This window comes from Thalia democratica, chromosome 2 (genome assembly GCF_965202585.1).
Source record: "Thalia democratica chromosome 2, ktThaDemo2.hap1.1, whole genome shotgun sequence".
Classification (NCBI taxonomy): Eukaryota; Metazoa; Chordata; class Thaliacea; order Salpida; family Salpidae; genus Thalia; species Thalia democratica.
Window position 1 is genome coordinate 56,334,078 of NC_139166.1, and position 19,096 is coordinate 56,353,173.

General features: G+C 26.1%; 7 non-coding genes across 7 annotated transcripts; 4 read left to right on the forward strand and 3 right to left on the reverse strand.

The window, feature by feature from the left end:
• Window positions 1-498: 498 nt before the first annotated feature.
• Window positions 499-580, reverse strand: Trnas-gcu (transfer RNA serine (anticodon GCU)). Its single transcript has one exon. It is a non-coding gene; the product is annotated as a tRNA-Ser (tRNA).
• A 7,303-nt stretch (window positions 581-7,883) lies between these two features.
• On the reverse strand, window positions 7,884-7,956 carry Trnar-ucu (transfer RNA arginine (anticodon UCU)). The gene has a single exon. It is a non-coding gene; the product is annotated as a tRNA-Arg (tRNA).
• Window positions 7,957-11,215: 3,259 nt separating this feature from the next.
• Trnai-aau (transfer RNA isoleucine (anticodon AAU)) lies at window positions 11,216-11,289 on the forward strand. Its single transcript has one exon. It is a non-coding gene; the product is annotated as a tRNA-Ile (tRNA).
• Window positions 11,290-13,390: 2,101 nt separating this feature from the next.
• Window positions 13,391-13,462, forward strand: Trnad-guc (transfer RNA aspartic acid (anticodon GUC)). The gene has a single exon. It is a non-coding gene; the product is annotated as a tRNA-Asp (tRNA).
• A 2,527-nt stretch (window positions 13,463-15,989) lies between these two features.
• Trnag-ucc (transfer RNA glycine (anticodon UCC)) lies at window positions 15,990-16,061 on the reverse strand. Its single transcript has one exon. It is a non-coding gene; the product is annotated as a tRNA-Gly (tRNA).
• A 1,742-nt stretch (window positions 16,062-17,803) lies between these two features.
• Trnag-gcc (transfer RNA glycine (anticodon GCC)) lies at window positions 17,804-17,874 on the forward strand. Its single transcript has one exon. It is a non-coding gene; the product is annotated as a tRNA-Gly (tRNA).
• Window positions 17,875-18,533: 659 nt separating this feature from the next.
• Window positions 18,534-18,619, forward strand: Trnac-gca (transfer RNA cysteine (anticodon GCA)). The gene is given in 2 exon segments: window positions 18,534-18,570; window positions 18,584-18,619. It is a non-coding gene; the product is annotated as a tRNA-Cys (tRNA).
• The last annotated feature ends 477 nt before the right edge of the window (window positions 18,620-19,096 follow it).

Sequence of the window (19,096 nt, forward strand, 5' to 3'; positions counted from 1 at the left end):
ACAAACTAATAAAATGTTTAAAATGTATTTAACTCAAAGGTTTTAAAAGCTTGACTTGTATTTTCAGTCATTTAATTTGTTTACAAAAGTTTAGAAAATTATAAATAACAATTATAATTCTACAAGTAGTTGAATTTGTTCAGTAATATTATAAAGGTACGCTTTTTTATAATATAAACTTATTTATTAACAAAATAGTTATTAACCGAAAAAAGAAGAATTTTAAAGCAAATATTTATTTTGTAGTTTACAAACTGATATCAGTACGACATGATTATAAAAAAAAAAGTTAAATAGGAGAAACTAATTAAACTGTTAGTCCTACCAGGTATAAAAAACGTTTGAGTATAATTAACTGCTTGATAAAAACTGGTAGAACACGAAGTTGCATGTTAAAAAAAGTTTTATATGAAAGTTTTAAAAGTATGCTAAATATCTGCACCATACTTTATAAATAAAAGCTTAAAACATATCAAACGTAGTAGTTGAAAAAAAAAGCGACGGAGATGGGATTCGAACCCACGCGTGCAGAGCACAATGGATTAGCAGTCCATCGCCTTAACCACTCGGCCACCCCGTCTGGCGGCTAATTTTCCAATTTAACGTATATATAACTATAAATTTACAACTACCGCTACTTGTTATACCACAGAAATTATTGCTAAAATCTAATCTATACTTTTTAACTTAGTTTAATTTTTCTTTATTTCAATGATTTCTGAGAGTTTTATATTAGTATGTGTGTTTCAAAAATTTTCAATCACAACTATATTTATTTCTTAAAGCTACTTAATATATTTCATAGTTGCGACTTGGTATTTATACAGAATAAAACAAGTTGAGAATGTAATACAATTTCGTTAATAAGTTAAATGAATTTCCTCTAATCTTTACCATATAACCAATTTTGTTCGAAAGTTACTATTACGTCATCAAAAAGAGATACTCGCAAAACTGAATGAAAATTTGTTGTATTAAATTTTGTTATTTATCAACTGTCTATAACTTTTCGTTTAGTTGTACTTATGTGTAGTAATTTAATTTGTTTTTATTAAATGATTGAGCTTAAGTGTTCACACGTTATAAAAAATTTCTGACTTTCGATAAAGTCATTAGATAAATGCTACAATCACTCAAAAATAAAAACTACCAGCTTTGTAATAAAAGAGCTTATTTAGGTTTAAACTAACGATTAAATGGTTTAGGCGACGGAAAAAGCTAATAAATTGTTTGTATAATTTATTTTAAAGTTTGAGTTGTTTGTATTTATTTACATTACAGCCTTGTCATTTCTGGTAGGTTCATCAATTTTAAAATATTTAATATATTTAAATTAATAGCCATAAACAGTTATACATTTTTTCTTTACAAAATTTAATTTGATTGGGTTGAAAAGTTTTAGTAGACTTTTAGTATATTTTTGCAAGTTAATAATTTAAGGTAAAACCAAATAAAGCAATACACTTTTAAACAAATGTTTTTTTTTGTTAAAAAAATAAACAAATATGTTTTAAGCCCGTTTCACATTAATTTTGTTAATATTTTTTATTATAAACAATAATAAAAAAAATCAAAAATAGCTTCAAATAACTTATTATTTATATCTTATTTTGATCATAACTATTTTTACCTTGATAAACTTGTTTAAATTTCATAAATTAGAATTTATGTTTTTACTAGAAGAATAATATATAATATAAACATAAAAAGATTAACATTAAGTTTAATTTGTTACAACTGCATTACACTTAACAAAGTTTTGATTGATAAAATTATATGAAAACCAAGTTTTACGAACATTTTATGGTTACACAGAGTATTATTAGGCTTAATGTATAAAACGTTATAAGGTTTATGTTTCAAATTTAATAAATACATTTAAAAAAAGTATTTTAGCTTTATTTGATTAAATGTTACTTATTTACATTAATATACTTGTTTTTAAGAAATTGTGATGATAAGTTAGTATTTAACAAAGCTGTAAAAGTTTAAGAATTTTAATAATGATGTAATAACTAATAATCATGTATATAGATAAAATTGTACAACACAAAATTTTTAATATTAAGCTTTAGCTCTTAAGGTTTCATTTATATAAAGCCCTGTTTTTTTTTAGCTTAAAATTTTTTTTTGAAAATTTACAACTTAGATTATTAACTTTAAGCAAAATTTCTACTGTTTTTTGAAAGTTCTAACTAAATAGCTTTTTAAAACTAAAATTTTATGGTATGTTGCAAGCATTTGTTTGTATTAAAAAATTTAGATTTTTTTTAACCACCATTGTAATATATTATACTAATAATGAAGTTACGTTAAAACTGTTTTATTTAGTTAAATATAACCTATATTAATCAAACTTTCTAAACTATTTTATTATGTAAAAATTGTATTTGAAAAAATTGTATTATTAAGAATAAAAGTATTTAAAATTTGGTTTTATCGAAACCTGGAAAGAAATCGTTTCGCAAAGTCCATATAAGTTTATGCATTTGTTTTTTTTTTAACCAACAATTTTTATAACTTTTAAAGATGTTTCAATGTCCTCAGTATTCTAATATTCTTAAAATTTTATAGTCCTTTAATATTTCTATCAAGTTATACACAACATACCAAGTTAATATGCTTTTAAAATAAATCTATAAACATTTTCTTAGCCCACCACTGCATTATAATAAAAATGATATTAACTAGGATTACAAAACTTTCAAATAAAATTAAGTTTCCGCCCGGGCTCGAACCGGAGACCTTTCGAGTGTTAGGCGAACGTGATAACCTTTTAATAATATGTTGCAGTAGTTAAAAACCTAAATATGAGTTTGCTTTCCATAGAATAATTTTTATAAATAATATTTTTTTCTTTAGTACTTAACTAAATGGATAAACTAATAAAACTAAGATAAAACACGTTAAACCACCTTTTTTAGTTAATTTTACTATAAAACTAAGTTAAGTTATATGAAACTTTTAAACGTATACTCAATTGTTAGTTATGTAAAAGTTAAAAAATTGTATTGCATTTAGTGCTGTAAATTCATTGCTTATTTATAATATAAACTTGAAATGTTTAGTATTTAAAAAGTTAAACTGAGTTAATTACTAAAATGGTGATAGGAAAAACTAAAAGCTAAAATCGCTAAAATTTAAATTAATCATACTTATAGAATTTTAAACATTCTTTTTAAATACTTGGTGCAGCAGTTTTTAGCATTTATTGCTATAATATTACTCTAAAACTTAGATTATTAATATGGAGCAACTGAAATTACTGAGCATTAAATTAGTAAATACAATAGTTTTACACCTAGTAGCTAAATGTCTTTATTAGAATAACTTTGTATCATCAAATATAAAAATAATAATATGTAAGTTGTAACAATATATATAAGTAATTATATATCTAGTAAACTTGTTAAAATAACATGTTGCTTACTTTAAATTAAGTTAGTAAAATATATATTGAAGTTTTTTCTTGACTGTTTTATTAATTAAGCATTAATGATACAAGGTAACAACGTTTTAACTTTTTTTTAACTTTGGTAATAAAGTTGTTTATTAAAAGTTATATTAAGTTTAAAAACTAGTAAAAATATTAAGCTTTAAACCAGTTTAAATAATTTTAAAATGTTTTTAATATTAAAAATTTGTGTTGAACAGCATTGAAGTTAAAATTTTTAGTCATATAAAACATGGTAAATGTTTTGATTTGTAACTCATTATCAACACATATGCAGCATACACATAGCAAATAACTACTTAAAACTTTGAGGCATATTCTAAAGTAGTCTGCGTTTAAAATTATTGTAAAATGTTAACTAACTAGTTATGTGTACCATAAACTTCAACTCCATTCACATTGTAGATACTTAGTAATAGTTTGTAATGAGTGTTAATTGTAAAAACAAACAAAAGTTTCAAAAGGCAGACCACAATCTTCCAATGAAGATTTTAAAGTTGTATGAGATGTAGTGTTTTTATAAAACTTTTAAAATGAACAGTTTAAATATTTAATTAAAAGTAGCTAACTAGTTTCAAAATAAAAGATAGTGTAAATTTATCTGTAATCACAAATCTAAATACATTCGCATAAGCCAGTGCTTCTGAACCTTTTTCTAGTGGTGGAACCCTTTTCCAAAGTTAAACTTTTCCGCGGAACCCCTAATTTAATTTTACATAAAATGTTTAACATAATATTTCCTGCAAAAAAAAAAGAATTTCAGTGAAAAACGAATTTTTTAGCAAAACTATATCATTGTTAGAAATCATACCAATTGTTATAGTATGAAGCCTAGTCAAACTCAAAGTGCGCCAGAGGCAATAAGTATTTTATGATTCTATAATAAATAAACGAAAACAAACATGATTAATCGCAACGTCATAAAAATCTTTCCTTGCATAATAATACAAAATGAGAGCTACAAACAATAACGAAATGAACATGAACCTAATCAAGTTCACAGATTACCGTAATAAACGGGTAAGATGCCTAACGAAAATAGATAAAAAACATTTAGTGCGAAACTTGAACTTGTCTCTTTGCAATAAGCATATCAATGCGCGGCTGGATTTTGGATAAACTGATACGGAGACAGGCAGATAAGGTAGGAGTCAGCATACAGTTCCTTTGCTTCGTTTTAATGTTTGTTACATGCGAAAAGCCGGAATCGCAAAGATAAGTGGTGGTGAATACTAAAAGAAATTTTACTGCACGCTTTGCTAAGACGGAGTACTCTGAAATTGCACATATCCAAAAATCTAAAAGCTCCTTCCCTTTAAAACTCAATTTTAAATTTCTATTTTCTGATAGTTGCAGCAATTCGTTTTCTGTATCTGTAGGAAGAATAACTTCTTCTGTAGCAATATCACACATAAAAGAATTCAAAATCCATAAATTTCCGATGCGAACATCTTCAGGAAAATAATGTTGAAACTTTATAGACAAACGATTAAGGTGGTTGTATATTTCGTCAGAGAAATTGAATTCTATGCATTTTTCATGGGCCTCATCAAACCGGTGAAACATCGCAAAATTTTTATTGCTAACCTTTTTTTTCCAAAAATTAATTCTATTTTTTAACGCCTCAATCTTGTCTGTCATGACAAAAATGGAATTTTGCTTCCCTTGCATGCTTAAGTTCAAAGCGTTCAATTCTTCGAAAATATCGGTGAGATAAGCTAGCCTGGCCAAAAAAAAACATCATCTTCGAAGAACTTCACTAATTCTGAGCCTTCATCTTTAAGAAAGGTTAACACCTGCTTCTTTAATTTAACGAGACGAACCAGTGTCCGCCCCTTCGACAGCCAGCGAACTTCGTTGTGATAAAAAAGTCGCAGATGGTCAGCATCTAAACTTTCACATCGGTCTTTGAGACATCTGGCCTTTGTGTCACTTTTCCTTATAAAATTAACAGTTTTAATCGACGCTCAGAGAACTTCTTGTAAACAAGAAGGAAAATGTTTTGTTGCCAAATTTTTTCTATGTAAAAAACAATGTATCCATTTAGCTTCAACTGCTTTATCCTTCATTTTCCTCACTACACCATTTTTGGACCCAGTCATAGACGCTGCACCGTCAGTACAAATGCCGAAATATTTATTCCACTCTAAACCCTTGCTGATGAAATAATTTTCGACACATTTCATTACTTCAACAGAAGTTTTTTTTATAAATAAGTATCAAAAAAAGTATCATTGAGTTATAATAATTAAAGAGAAAAAGCAATTACTTAAATAACAAACTTTAAAACTTTGCTAACACATAGACATTTAAACATTTTTATCATGTAAATTTAAAAAATTATTTCAAACTCAATTTCTGTTGAAATTTTAAAGACCTGGCCACAACTTTTAAAAATTAGAGTATCATTTTTTATCATGTAAGTTTGAAAAAAACTATTTAAAATTCAATTTCTGTTAGAATTTTATAGGCCTGGCCATATTTAGAAAAAATTATAGTTGCATTTTTTAAGTAAAAATAAGTTGTTATACATATAAAATTTTAAATCAAGCTAATAGACATTTTTTTAAACATTTTTACAGCATTTGAAACAATATAATATACCATAAATAAGTTTCTGATAAAGATTTTTTATATAGTTTTAATGTGCAAAAATTTAGAATTTGTTTTGATTGCTCCTACATTGTTTGATAAAGTGACAATACAAGTATTTTCATGACTTCACTAAAAATAGAAATTCAAAAAAATTAGGCAACCAGGACACCTATTAATAATGAATACCCATTAAAAGTCCTACCGCTAGATACACACTAAGCAGATCAATGAATGCTATAATTATTAATGTTTTCCTTTTTTTTGAAGTTTTACGGTTTATGTTTTTTTTCTTTCAAATTTTTTTTAAATTTCGAAAGGCTTCGCGGAACCCCATTTCAGAAGCACTGGATAAGCTACGTTGCTTACACTTCAAGGCTAGCTATATGGTTGCTATGCAAGTTATGCCTTTTATATACTTACTTTTTACCGAACTGTCAAGTGGCTCGTTGGTCTAGGGGTATGACTCTCGCCATGGTTGTGAGAGGCCCTGGGTTCAAATCCCGGATGAGCCCATTTTTATTATTTATCTGTCCCTTCCAAAATTTTCTTTCTTGGAAGTTACAAAATTTTCTTTTGTAATCGTTTATTACATGTTACATAGTAGAGAACTACGTAATTTTAGTATTAAACTGTCACAAAAAACTTTAGAGAGTGCCATAAACTTGTTATGTATTTAATTAAAATCAATGTTTGAAGTTTTAAAGATAGTGTAAAAAAAAAGTCTAATATCTTTAAATTATACTGTAACTTTTATTTTCCGGTAGGTAGACTTGAGTCACAATTATAAACTTACTTATGCAATTAATTTTGTTTTAGTAGTTGAGATTTTATAAATTTGTTTGGATTATATTTGTTGTTTTCTAAAGCAAATAAATACAATCATAAGAATTAACTAATTTATAAACACGTATTACTTTTAACCTTATTAAAAAAATTAAAGTTAAGAAAAGAACGAAAAAAACGTAGCTAAAACTTTCAACATATTTCAGTAACTAAGCTGTCCAAAAATAAAGTGGATCTAAAGTTAAATTAAATATTTGGACTATTGTATTTATTAATTACAAAATATACATACATGTTTTTACTCTATAGTTAATAGCTTTTAAGCTTCTTGAGAACATTAATATAAACTGGTAAACTTTCTACTGTTGTTCTAAACCTCCTATGTTTTTGTGCTACATAACCTTAGAGTTTTTTTTTTCGAAATTAAACCGTAACTTATAAAAAATCACTAATAATCAACTAGTAAATATGATAAAAAGATAATTTTTTTCTTAATCCAGTTATTTTTTACGTCTAGATTGTAATATATACTCATAAAAAAATTAGTGGGTAAAACTAAAAAATAGATACTGTTATTTTATTGTCTTAGAATCAAGTTTACAATTGATAAAAATTACTAACTTTTCAAACTAGTTATACACTTTCTAAGAACATGAATATAATATATTTTTTTATAATTATATATACTTTTAGTAGTCTAGACTCTAATGTGCACAGAATTTAGATTTCAGTAGTTTGGTGTACACAGATTTTCAAAAGGTTGAGTACCACTGTACTACACTACATTATTATACGTTTTGATGTTTACAAAAACAATCAAATATCTGATCTTATATTCCTAGCATTTCCAAAAGTTATGATTTCACTATTCATTGCTAAATTAGTCAATTAACTTGAACATAATAATTTTGTTTTTATAGTAAAAACTGTTTTATTATTGTCTAAGCACTGATGAGCTCTGTGAGCAAAACACTATTTGCGAAATAAAATTTATAAAAAGTTAAATTGTATATCCACATTTGATCCAAATTGCATATATCGAAAATAAAGGCATCTCCGCCGGGACTCGAACCCAGAACATCTGGATTAGAAGTCCAGCGCGCTATCCATTGCGCTACGGAGACGTCAGTTAAAATAAACTTTTACAGTTTATATATTTTATAATCTTAGTATACGTGGGTAACCATTAACATTCAGTTTTAAACCAACAAACTATATATAAAGCTTGACCACACATAGTACAGTGCTTATTCACTTATCCGTTTATATTGAGCAAGGTTATTTTTTAACTATGTCCGGATAAGCATTTTTCCAGATAAGTAAAAAAATATTTTCATAAAATAACATAACTGCTGTATATTATGCAATGCATGGTAAATGATAAAAGCGCTATAGTAAAAACGAATAGTAATTATGAGTAGAGGATAATAAAATGATTAATAACAAGAGCAAAACTTTAGGTAAATTTATTTAATTATCATTTTTAAGGTAGAACAACATCAGACTTACTAACTATCTGCAACGATGTACGTTTTTGAGGGTAAATAAAACTCATCATTTGTAATTCCACTTACCCTAACTTTTAGTTAAAAAAGAAGATTAGTTTTATATAAGAGACAAAATAAGTTAATTTTTACTATAAAATAATAAAATTGAAAAATATTTAAATTTATCTCTTGTTTTGAACAAAGTTTGAATGTTGAAACTATTTTGAACTTTCTTCATGACTGGAACTGTTCGGATAAGTGAATAAGAATTGTACTTAAACATTGATACTTAGTATGCAATTATATTTTTATGTTATGGCTCTGTCTAAGTAATCATTTAACGTGTTTTTCATAAAGCAACGTAACTAAAACCTGAAAACAGTAAACATTAGAACTTACTGATATTATACTAAGCTCAAATTTTTGATTTCAAGCTTAGCCTTAATAAGAATTGATTGATTAATATTCGATAGTTATTTGTTCTAACTTTTCTAGAATACAATTTTAGCAAATTTATTTAAATTCTAATTATATTAAATTGCTCTTAAGATGTTTTTTGTTTTCAAAATTTTGCTCATATATCTATAAAGAAAGTTTATCATATCAAATGTAAATTTAAACTCACTATGAGCTTTATTCAAAAAACTAACCAAATTAAACATTTGGTGACTAGCTTTTAGTAATCAAATCTATATATTATTTAGCTTGTTTTGTTGTTATTAGCATTTTTCATATTTTGAATTATAAAACCAGTATTTATTTTGGCCATCATCAACAAAGTTGATATGTTAATGCCATCGATAATAAACAATGAACTTTACCGCAAGATCAACAACAACAGCATCTGAGACAATCCTACGACCGGTTTCGTCCTAATTAGGACTCATCAGGCAGGAATAGTGGACTTACGACCAGGAAGGCATAAAACATCTCAACTTTGTTGATGATGTCCGAAATAAATACTGGCTAAAACTGATCAAACGAGCGCAGACTATAATTTCACAATAAACTGACAATGTCTGAGACGTTGGGCAGTGAATGATTAAGCTGTGTCATTTTTTCGACTTTACCCACAAACGGTCGCTTCAGTGCTTTCTACTTAAGCCCGCTTGTTTAAGATCACAGTAGCGGTTTCTCGCGACTATTCCTGCCTGATGAGTCCTAGTTAGGACGAAACCGGTCGTAGGATTGTCTCGGATGCTGTTGATCTTGCGGAATTATAAAACCAAATGTTCATATAAACTAGTAATTACGAAGTTTGATAAGTTATTACTATTTTAAAACTTCCTACTAGATAAAGTTCATGCACCGTGCTATTAAGTTTTTTTAACACAATAAGTTTTACTGTATTAACTACTGCATTTCACATAATATCCAACATTTAAAGGATTATTTAGATAAGAGTAAAATCTCACTAGCTTTCTAAATATACTTACTCTTAAATATGTACTTTGAGTTACTATTGGATAGCAGCAGAAAGGTAATAAAGTTTTTAATCAAATATTGTTTTAAAAAATTCTCATTATGTATATTGCCAAAACTATATAAAAGTTTGTAAATCTTTTTGTTTCTGTAACTGACGACAAAAACAAAGTAATTCAAACAAAAATGTTATTTACTAGTTTGAATAAGACTGTTATTGTTGTTAGACTACAGTGCTTATTCACTTATCCGGATAAGTACAAATAATCAGTTTTTTCATATAAAAACATAACTGCTGTATATAGCTCAATGCATAATAAAAGTGTTATGGTAAAACAAATACATAGTAATTGCGAATTATATAAAAAAATTAATAAATAATAAAAGCTAGATTTGAGGTTAACTAATTTATTTCAAGAAGAATTCTAAATATTTAGTTTTAAAAAATGTGTTTTTTAATATATATTTAATGTTTAATTAAATGCATTCAATCTATTATGACGTTATTAATTTAGAATTGAGTTTGTGCTAAAAGCTACTTTTACAATCAATATTAAGTTAATTTTGTTGTGTAATTATCAAATTAATAACAACGAATTCAGTACTTAAATACTTAAATAATTACAACAAGGTAGAAAAACATCAGACTTACTAACTCTCTGCAACAATATACGTTTTTTGAGGGTCAAGCAAGTAAAATTCATCATTTGTAGTTTCACCTGCCCTAACTTTTAATATTAAAGAGAGATTAGTTTTTGTTTAAGAGAAAATATAAATTAAATTTAAAGACAAAAAAATAATGTAAACCTATCTCTCTATTGAAAAAAAAAATTAAAAAAAGCAAAAAAAAAAACAGACATAAAGGAAAACAAAAATTTTTGACTAAGTTTAAAGTCAATTTAACGGAAACATATCACTCCTAACAAACTAGTTTTTATTGGAAGTTTTACTAAAATAAGAAAGAATAGACGTTTGTTTTATAGTTTTTTCATGTTTTCAGCAGAAAACTCACGGAATTTAATAAGTTGTGAAACTTTTTCTAGCGTGGCTTCTGGCTAACACCGATAATAAGCTAAAAAAGAATCATCTAATTACTAAACTAATTTTTTGATAACTAAACTAGTTTTGAAAAAAGATAAAATGTAATCATTAGTGGTACGTCATAAAAATGAACAAAATTGTAGATTTCATAAAGTTTTTTAAACATTTCTTACAGCATGAAAGCTTAAACATTTGTATCATACAAAAATATTAGTGTTTATTATTGAAATTTTTTTGAGTTTTCTTCGGACTAAAACTGTCCGGATAAGTGAGCGTCCGGATAAGTGAGTAAGCACTGTATTATATAAAACATGAACCAAAGTTTAGTTGATGTAGTAAACAATTAGAATTATACATGCTTGGAAGTCACTAAAAACAACATAACTAAAAACCACAATGTATTATATACGTACAGAATATGATCTAGATGTGTGGCCGGTTAGCTCAGTTGGTTAGAGCGTCGTGCTAATAACGCGAATGTCGCGGGTTCGATCCCCGTACTGGCCATACTTTTTTATAACTTAAGTTAGTTTGATTTTTGTTTTATTTTTTTCTCGTTATTAAATTATATGTTTAATAAACAATTTTTAGCTTTTTTTTTTTGTTTGAACTTTTTTTAATCATAAGTTATTAATTTAATTTGTGTGTTTTTCACTATAGCTATGGTATATTACAGTTTTTATAATTTCACTATAATTCATATAAACTAAACTTTACAAAAAAAACTCTAAAAATGAAGTATATAAGAAAGTTATAAATAAACAAGCAACTTATTAATGACTTTAAATGTTTTATAGGGTTAAAACTAAAATATTAGTATTATGTGAAAAGGAAAATAAACAAACTTATCGATATTGTAATACTTTTAACATTTAAATAGTTGGTTAACTTGTTTTAAATTAGTCTTTATACAAAAGTTCTACATAAGAGTAAAATAACTATCAAGAAAATATTAACTGATATATTATTAATATGTATTTATGTCCTAGATATGACATTAAACTGTATCCTGGTGTATGACTCGATAACCGAAAGGTTTTTCGTACTCCAGGTCCTTGGACCAAGTTTTTGAGCGCTTTTTATTTCGTTCAATAAAATGTATATATATTAATATGTACCTTAGTAAACAATTTTTTGAATATGCTTTTATTTTTAGTTTACTGAGAATTTGTTTTTTGTCTGTAATGAAACATTTTAAGCGTTTTAAACTATCATTAAGCATGATATTAAATTACAAAATATAATTAAATGTTTAAACGTGTTTGTAGTACACATACTCTGCAAAATTTATTCAAGAAGAACTCTAAATATTTAGATTTTCAAATATGTTTTTTAATATAAATTTAATGTTTAATTAAATGCATTCATTCTATTATGACGTTTCAATTTAGAATTGAGTTTGTGCTAAAAGCTACTTTTACAATCAATATTAAGTTAATTTTGTTGTGTAATTATCAAATTAATAACCACAAATTCAGTATTTAAATACTTAAGTTTAATCAAAAATTAGCTAACTTTTTGTAAAACTTGTAAGAAATATTAAAAAAGCTAATGTACATAAAATTATAAATCTATTATTTAGTAAGTAATTTAAACTTGATTTATTGTAATTCTTTATAAACTGCAGCAGTGTCTCTACTAACATACTATTTTTTAAAGTAAAGTACAGTGCTTCCTCGCTAATCCGGCCAAGTTGGGCAAGAATTCTTTGAAAATACGGCCGGATTTGCCTTTGGCCGGATAAGAACAAAATATCGCTTTTTTTACAAACTATCTCCCTTAGTTATATTATGAATGTATATAACAAAACGTACTATAAAATTTCTGTTAATTTAATTTATTTTACTTTATTCAAAAAAAAAGAATAAAAACAGACAAAACTAAACGCAACAAAATTTTATAAGTTCAAAATGTTAAACTGGCTCATTATAACAGCTTTAGGCACATTATTGTTTGCCATTTCGCAAACTTTTAACTTGTTTTCAATTGTTAGTTGAACGCGTTTTCGTTTCTTTGCTGTCTTATCCATTTTTAACCAGATATGTTGATTGTAGTACAATTAAAGTGTAAATTGCTTAGCAAAGACAGAAAAATTGCAAATGAATAATAAACAAGTTTGTTACAACTGAGCGGGAAAAGTATGAAAAAAAACTTAAGATTATACAAATGATACTTTATTATGACGTAACCATATATTGCTTGCATACTTATAAAACGTAAATTGAATACTATTTCGAAGTAAAATGAAATTAAACGCTAAAAACACTAAAGTAAATAAGTCGACTTCTCGACTAAAACCGGCCGGATTAGCGAGGACCGGATTAGCGAGGAAGCACTGTACTATGTTGAAAAATAATCAAAGGTTAGTTTATATTTTCAAGTAACTATATAACACTAAATACATAAGTATTAGAAAAAAATAACTTCATCCATTATATAACATAATACATAAAATAACAAGTGCATAACAAGTAACAGTGCATAAATTGAGCCAAACAAACTGATAAAGCTCATAGTTTGCGTAAAACGTTTGAGCAAAATCACAGTCTAATATGTGAAGTATGTAAAATTTAGGATTATATACGCGCGATACGGCTATCAGACGTGATCCTCGTTAGTATAGTGGTGAGTATTCCCGCCTGTCACGCGGGCGACCGGGGTTCGATTCCCCGACGGGGAGGAATTTTTATTTTCTGAAATTTCATTTTAATACTTGTAACCTAAATCTTAATTTATCTTGGCGTAGTAAGATTTAAATTGTTATTGTTTGTAACTATTAGCTTGAATCATAAATATTTTCAGTTTAAAGGTAAACTTAATAAATTTTAGGTAAGTTTAAAAACAATCTTAACTAAGTAAATCAAAGTTTGCAAATATTAAACTATTTGTCAACTAAATAAATAAAAAAACCAAGTAATTTTCTGTTTTTATAGTTAAAAATTTAAAGTTAAAGCGTTTATTTCAAAACAATAAAAAACACTGTTATAGATACTACCTGCTAATTTTTTGCATTTTGCTAATTCAAGCCAATTTACAAATTATTTTTGTAAACGATTAAAGCTTGTAAATACAGTAGGTTTCAACTAAATTTATGTGCTTTTATTTTGATTTAAAAATAACTGTTTTCGTTTGGTAGTTCTGTAAAGTGTAAATATATCAAAAAATAAAGTATTTTAAATGTATAGTTATAGAGTTATTTTCTACTTTTAATTGATTATAAAATCATAGTTTAAAACTATTTTCAACAGATACAATAGCAATTTAAAACTTTTAAAAGCAAACTGTTTTTAAGTGTAAAAATATTCAGTAGATTAAATTAAATATAATAAAATCTACGGATAATAGAGTTTTTGTTATAGCAGAGATTTTTATATTTTGTCTATGACCACATGTTTAAAAATTAGCACTGAAATGTTGATAAAAAACTTCATTGATGTGGTAAATAAATGATTGATTATTTAACTTAACATTAAAATTAAAAAATATATTTTTTAGGTTGGTGTCAAATATGCACGAAAGGACACTTTTTCACGAAAGTTAACTTTTGCACAGCGTCAATTTTGCACAAAGACACTTTTGCACGGGTTGAAAAGATTTTATTTAATCTTAGATTTTATTAGTTTATTTTTCTTTACGTTTGTGTTTTTACTATCACTGTTACCCCTAACTCTTAACCCCGGTCGGTAACTTTTTTTTTTCTACTTTGTTTTTTTTTATCAACTTTTTTTTTGCATTTTATTTTATTATATTAAATTTATTTGTTATTTGTACTACTTTTTTTCATTTTTACTATAACTGTTTCCCCTAACCCTTAATCTCAGTTAATATTTTTATTATTAACTCTCGTTTTTATTTTAATTATTACATATTTTCTTTATTTTTATCAATGTTTTCTTTTTCTTTGTGTTTTTTTTTTGTATTTTTAAACACTCGTGCAAAAATTACTTTTCGTACAAAAGTGACCCTTCATGCAAAAGTTTCTTTGTGCAAAACTGTCTTCGTACAAAAATGTACTTTCGTGCAAAATTGCCTTCGTGCAAAAGTGTCTCCGTGCATATTTGACCCGTTCTCATACTTGTTAGCTTCGAGAAATAAGTTAGTTAGTTATGTTTATAAATGTTTTAGGAAAATAAAATTATAAAGGGTATGACACTACCAATAAAACTTATTAATATAAAAGTATAAAAAAAGAAAAATAATTCATACATTAAACTTCATGACTAAAATTTCATACCGTTATTTATGCAAGATAATGAACCTATAAAATAAATTTTATTTAGAAAGACCAGAATTTGTGAATAAAAATAAATTTTATTTTTAGGAAACTATATAACAATTACTTACATAAAATAAATCTATTAGTTTAACGTAACTTTAAAAGCATTATTTATAAATAAATTTATAATAATTGTTAACTGGTAATAAGCAATTAAAGAATCAATGAGAGATTGAATTGAACTTTATCAAATATATAGTTGTAACAAGGTGTCTCCCTAAGCGCCCGGCTAGCTCAGTCGGTAGAGGGTTCGAGCCCCACGTTGGGCGTGGTATTTTTTGTTTTTTGCTGAAATGAACTATCTTTTGATAATAACATTGATTTACTTTAGGTGATTTTGTGTTTTTTTTTATATTTTTTAATATCAAGTAGTATTAAACAGAATCTAAAACAACTTATTGTTTAAGCAGGGTCAACAGAACAATGTTTATGAATGTATATTAAAAAAAATAGGTATAATTTATGACCTGTATTTTTAACGATATTTTCTTGTAAAATTGTAAATTTACTACTAGTTTACTTTAAATGGTAATACATAATTAATTAGGTGAGCTTGATTTTTGACTCGAAAGTAACTAAACCATAAAAAATAGAGTTATGTGAAAATCAAATACAAGAGTATTACTACATTCCAACAAATAACTAGCTACCCGAATTAATTTTTTTTTTGAATATCTGATCAACACACTTGTATCTGATCATAAAAATAATTACTGAATTACTTGCTTACTATCTGATTCAAACTTTATAATTTCAAAACAAAATACAGTTGAAAATTGTAGATTTACATCAGTAGTCCTTCTATTACTTGTTTTTAAGTTTCATAAAGCTTGCTAAAATTAGTTTGAAATTATTCGTTTCTACTTAAAACATTTACATCATTTCATTCTTAAATGCAAAATATTTTACTACTGTACCAAAAGTACAAAAATGCGTCGACCGGGAGTCGAACCCGGAACTAGTGCTTGGAAGGCACCAATGCTAACCGTTACACCATCGACGCTTGTTTTAAGTTGAAAAATTACTATATATAAACCCAAATGTCAAGTAAATCTGTAGCGCATTCGAATGCTAGCATATGTTCGTTCAAGCGTTAATTTTTTTGCCTTTAGCTCGACAAAATGTGCTATATTATTGCGCTGCAAATTTTAAACGTGTTTTTGCTCGATGGCTTTGACGCTCGTTGAAAATAATCACGTGGTTAAGTAAACTGCAAACTTATAGAGAAATTTTACCTGTCGGCCGTTGACTTTTAGTTTACGTTGTTAGTTAGCTGTTGTTTAAAACTAAATACTGAATTTCTTGACGTCACATTTAAGCTTTAGCTACATATAGTTTAAAAAAAAAGAAAAATTGTTTGTAATATAAAACTAACGATAAATGGTGTTAATAAGCTAATTAAAAATTTTAAAAAATTCTACAACTTTGTTTAGTTGAAAAAGAAAACTTTAATAGCTTACGCTACCAAGAATAACTATTATATACTACATTTAAGATGAATCATAAACAAATATCTGATGATTTTTTTCTTATATAATTACCAAGTTCTCATTAACTACTAAAAAAATTACTAATTTCATTAAGTTATGTTAATTTTAAAGTTATGGCTTAAATGTTCTTAATTTATTTAAGTATAAATAAAAGTCTCATTCTCATAGGCATTATTTAATTTGTAATCTAATAAAATAGCTCTATATGAATTAAATGTTAATTTAAGATTAATCGCTCTTATGAAAGGATTCTATAATTTCTCATTATACAATTTCGACTACCATAACCTTAAGATTTTTATTGGGATCAGAAGATTAAACAAGGCTAAATATTTGTATCCAAGTATTGTCTTGAACAAATTGTAGAATAAAATAAAAACACTAAAAATGTTTGGTCCTAGGACCTGGTGTACAAAAATACGTTTCAGTTATCGAATCAGTTACAAATAGAATACAGTTAAAGGACTTTTCCAAATAAAAACATATCATCAGAATTGAATAGTTCCCTGGTCTTATTGGTCATCATCGTGCTTACACAAACGTAAAAAAAGCATATACCTGTTAATGTTTCACTCACAAATTTTACTTACTGCTTATATCATGTTTGAATGCAAAAATGTTAATTGTTTAAATTGACACCTCTGAAAACATTATTAATTTTTAATTCTGTTTTTTCAACAACCGGCTTCTAAATGTTTGACAAAGTTCGATTTCAAAGTGACAACTTGGTTTTAACAAAGTTTAAGTAAACTTTAATATTTTTACAAAATTTCTCAACTTTGTTTATTAAGCTTAAGTAGTTGCAACTGTAAATTTATTTTAGTTTTAAACCAAATACTGTCTGTTAATATTTAAATAAACGAAAGTAAAAATGGTACATTAGTTTTATAAATAGATAAGCTGGTTTTAAATTTTGATGTAAAAATTTAGTTAGTGTTACTATCAAAATTTTCTAGTTTGTACATAATTTTTTTTACTGTAATAAAAATAAATTAACTTTTTTAAATAAATAATGTGTTTAAAAATGGTTATAATTTAAAAATGTACAAAAACTAAATATCGAGCCGGTAATAACATAGTAAAAAAAAGTAAATACTAAATGCACTGATATTCAAGTCGCATAAAATCAAAGCTAAATGAACAGTTGATTTTTTATATCATCACAACGGTTAGCTACTTTTGAAAAGCAAATGCAGATACGCTGAATTTGATAAGCATTTGGTTTATATACTATAAATTTTGGGCATTTTTACAAGCATTGTTGGTTCAGTGGTAGAATTCTCGCCTGCCACGCGGGAGGCCCGGGTTCGATTCCCGGACAATGCACTTTTGCTTAATTGATTATACACTGTCTTAATTTAGTTAGTTTTATTTTTTTATCACGTCCGAGAGACTGTCTTATTGAAAAAATATTTTTTTTAATTTCTTTTCAAGAAAAACAAAAATGTTTTTTAATTCATTTTTTTTAATTTTCATACGAGTTTCCCTTAAAAACTTAAAATTTATTATTTTGGTATTATGATAGGTTACAAATATAACTTGAATCACATGTAAACAAGCTAATATAATTTCATATTATTCTCAGTGTTTACAAGCTTCTTTAGAAAAAATTGTAAAGGTATACATTAATTATTTAATTATATAGAAAAAACAATCATGGTTACTATAACAACCTTCGATAGCTCAGTTGGTACGCATGAAAATCTATTACAAAAATCTATTTCCAAATTATTGTTTGTAAATTGGTATTTAAAATTTTTAAGCTTTAAAGTCTTCAATTGGTACGCAAGATTTCAACTTAACAGAAGAAGCGCATATAGCCATACTAGTGAGTTGATAAAATCAATCAAAAATTTTCAATTTCAAAAGCATACTTTCGTTTAAACATGCCGTGTTGATGTACTTAATAAACAAAATCAATTGTTAATGCACAAGTGCCTTAAACACTAAAGTTTATAAACACAAATTTGTGCTAGTTTTCAGCACCTTCGATAGCTCAGTTGGTAGAGCGGTGGACTGCAGCAAGTTGTTAGAAATCCATAGGTCGCTGGTTCGACTCCGGCACGAAGGACTTATTTTAGTTTCATCAATCCTTATGTTATTGATGCTTATCATGATTAATACAAATAATACTTTATTTGACATTTTAATTTTTTTAGACAACAAATTAACTATTTCTTAAAATATCATTTTATAAAGTAGCTTTTTACTAAAAGATATTTTATAACTTAAATAGTTTGTTAACAGCTGAATTTCTAGATAAAATATAAAACATCAAATATTAAAACACAATAATAATTAAAAGTTCAAACTATTTTTTATTCAAAACGGGCAAAATCCTTATTTTATACCGTTTTTTTTACTGTTGAAAATTATTAATGAAGTATTTAAGGGCAGTATTCTTAAAATAATTCATTAAATTGTTGTCTTCTTTTATTTTCAAAAACAAATATCTAGAACACTTTATTGAAATAATTGTTATACTTTTAAGTTAGTGTTGTCGTTAATATTGAAATTTGCACCATTTATATATCAATGGTAACTAAGT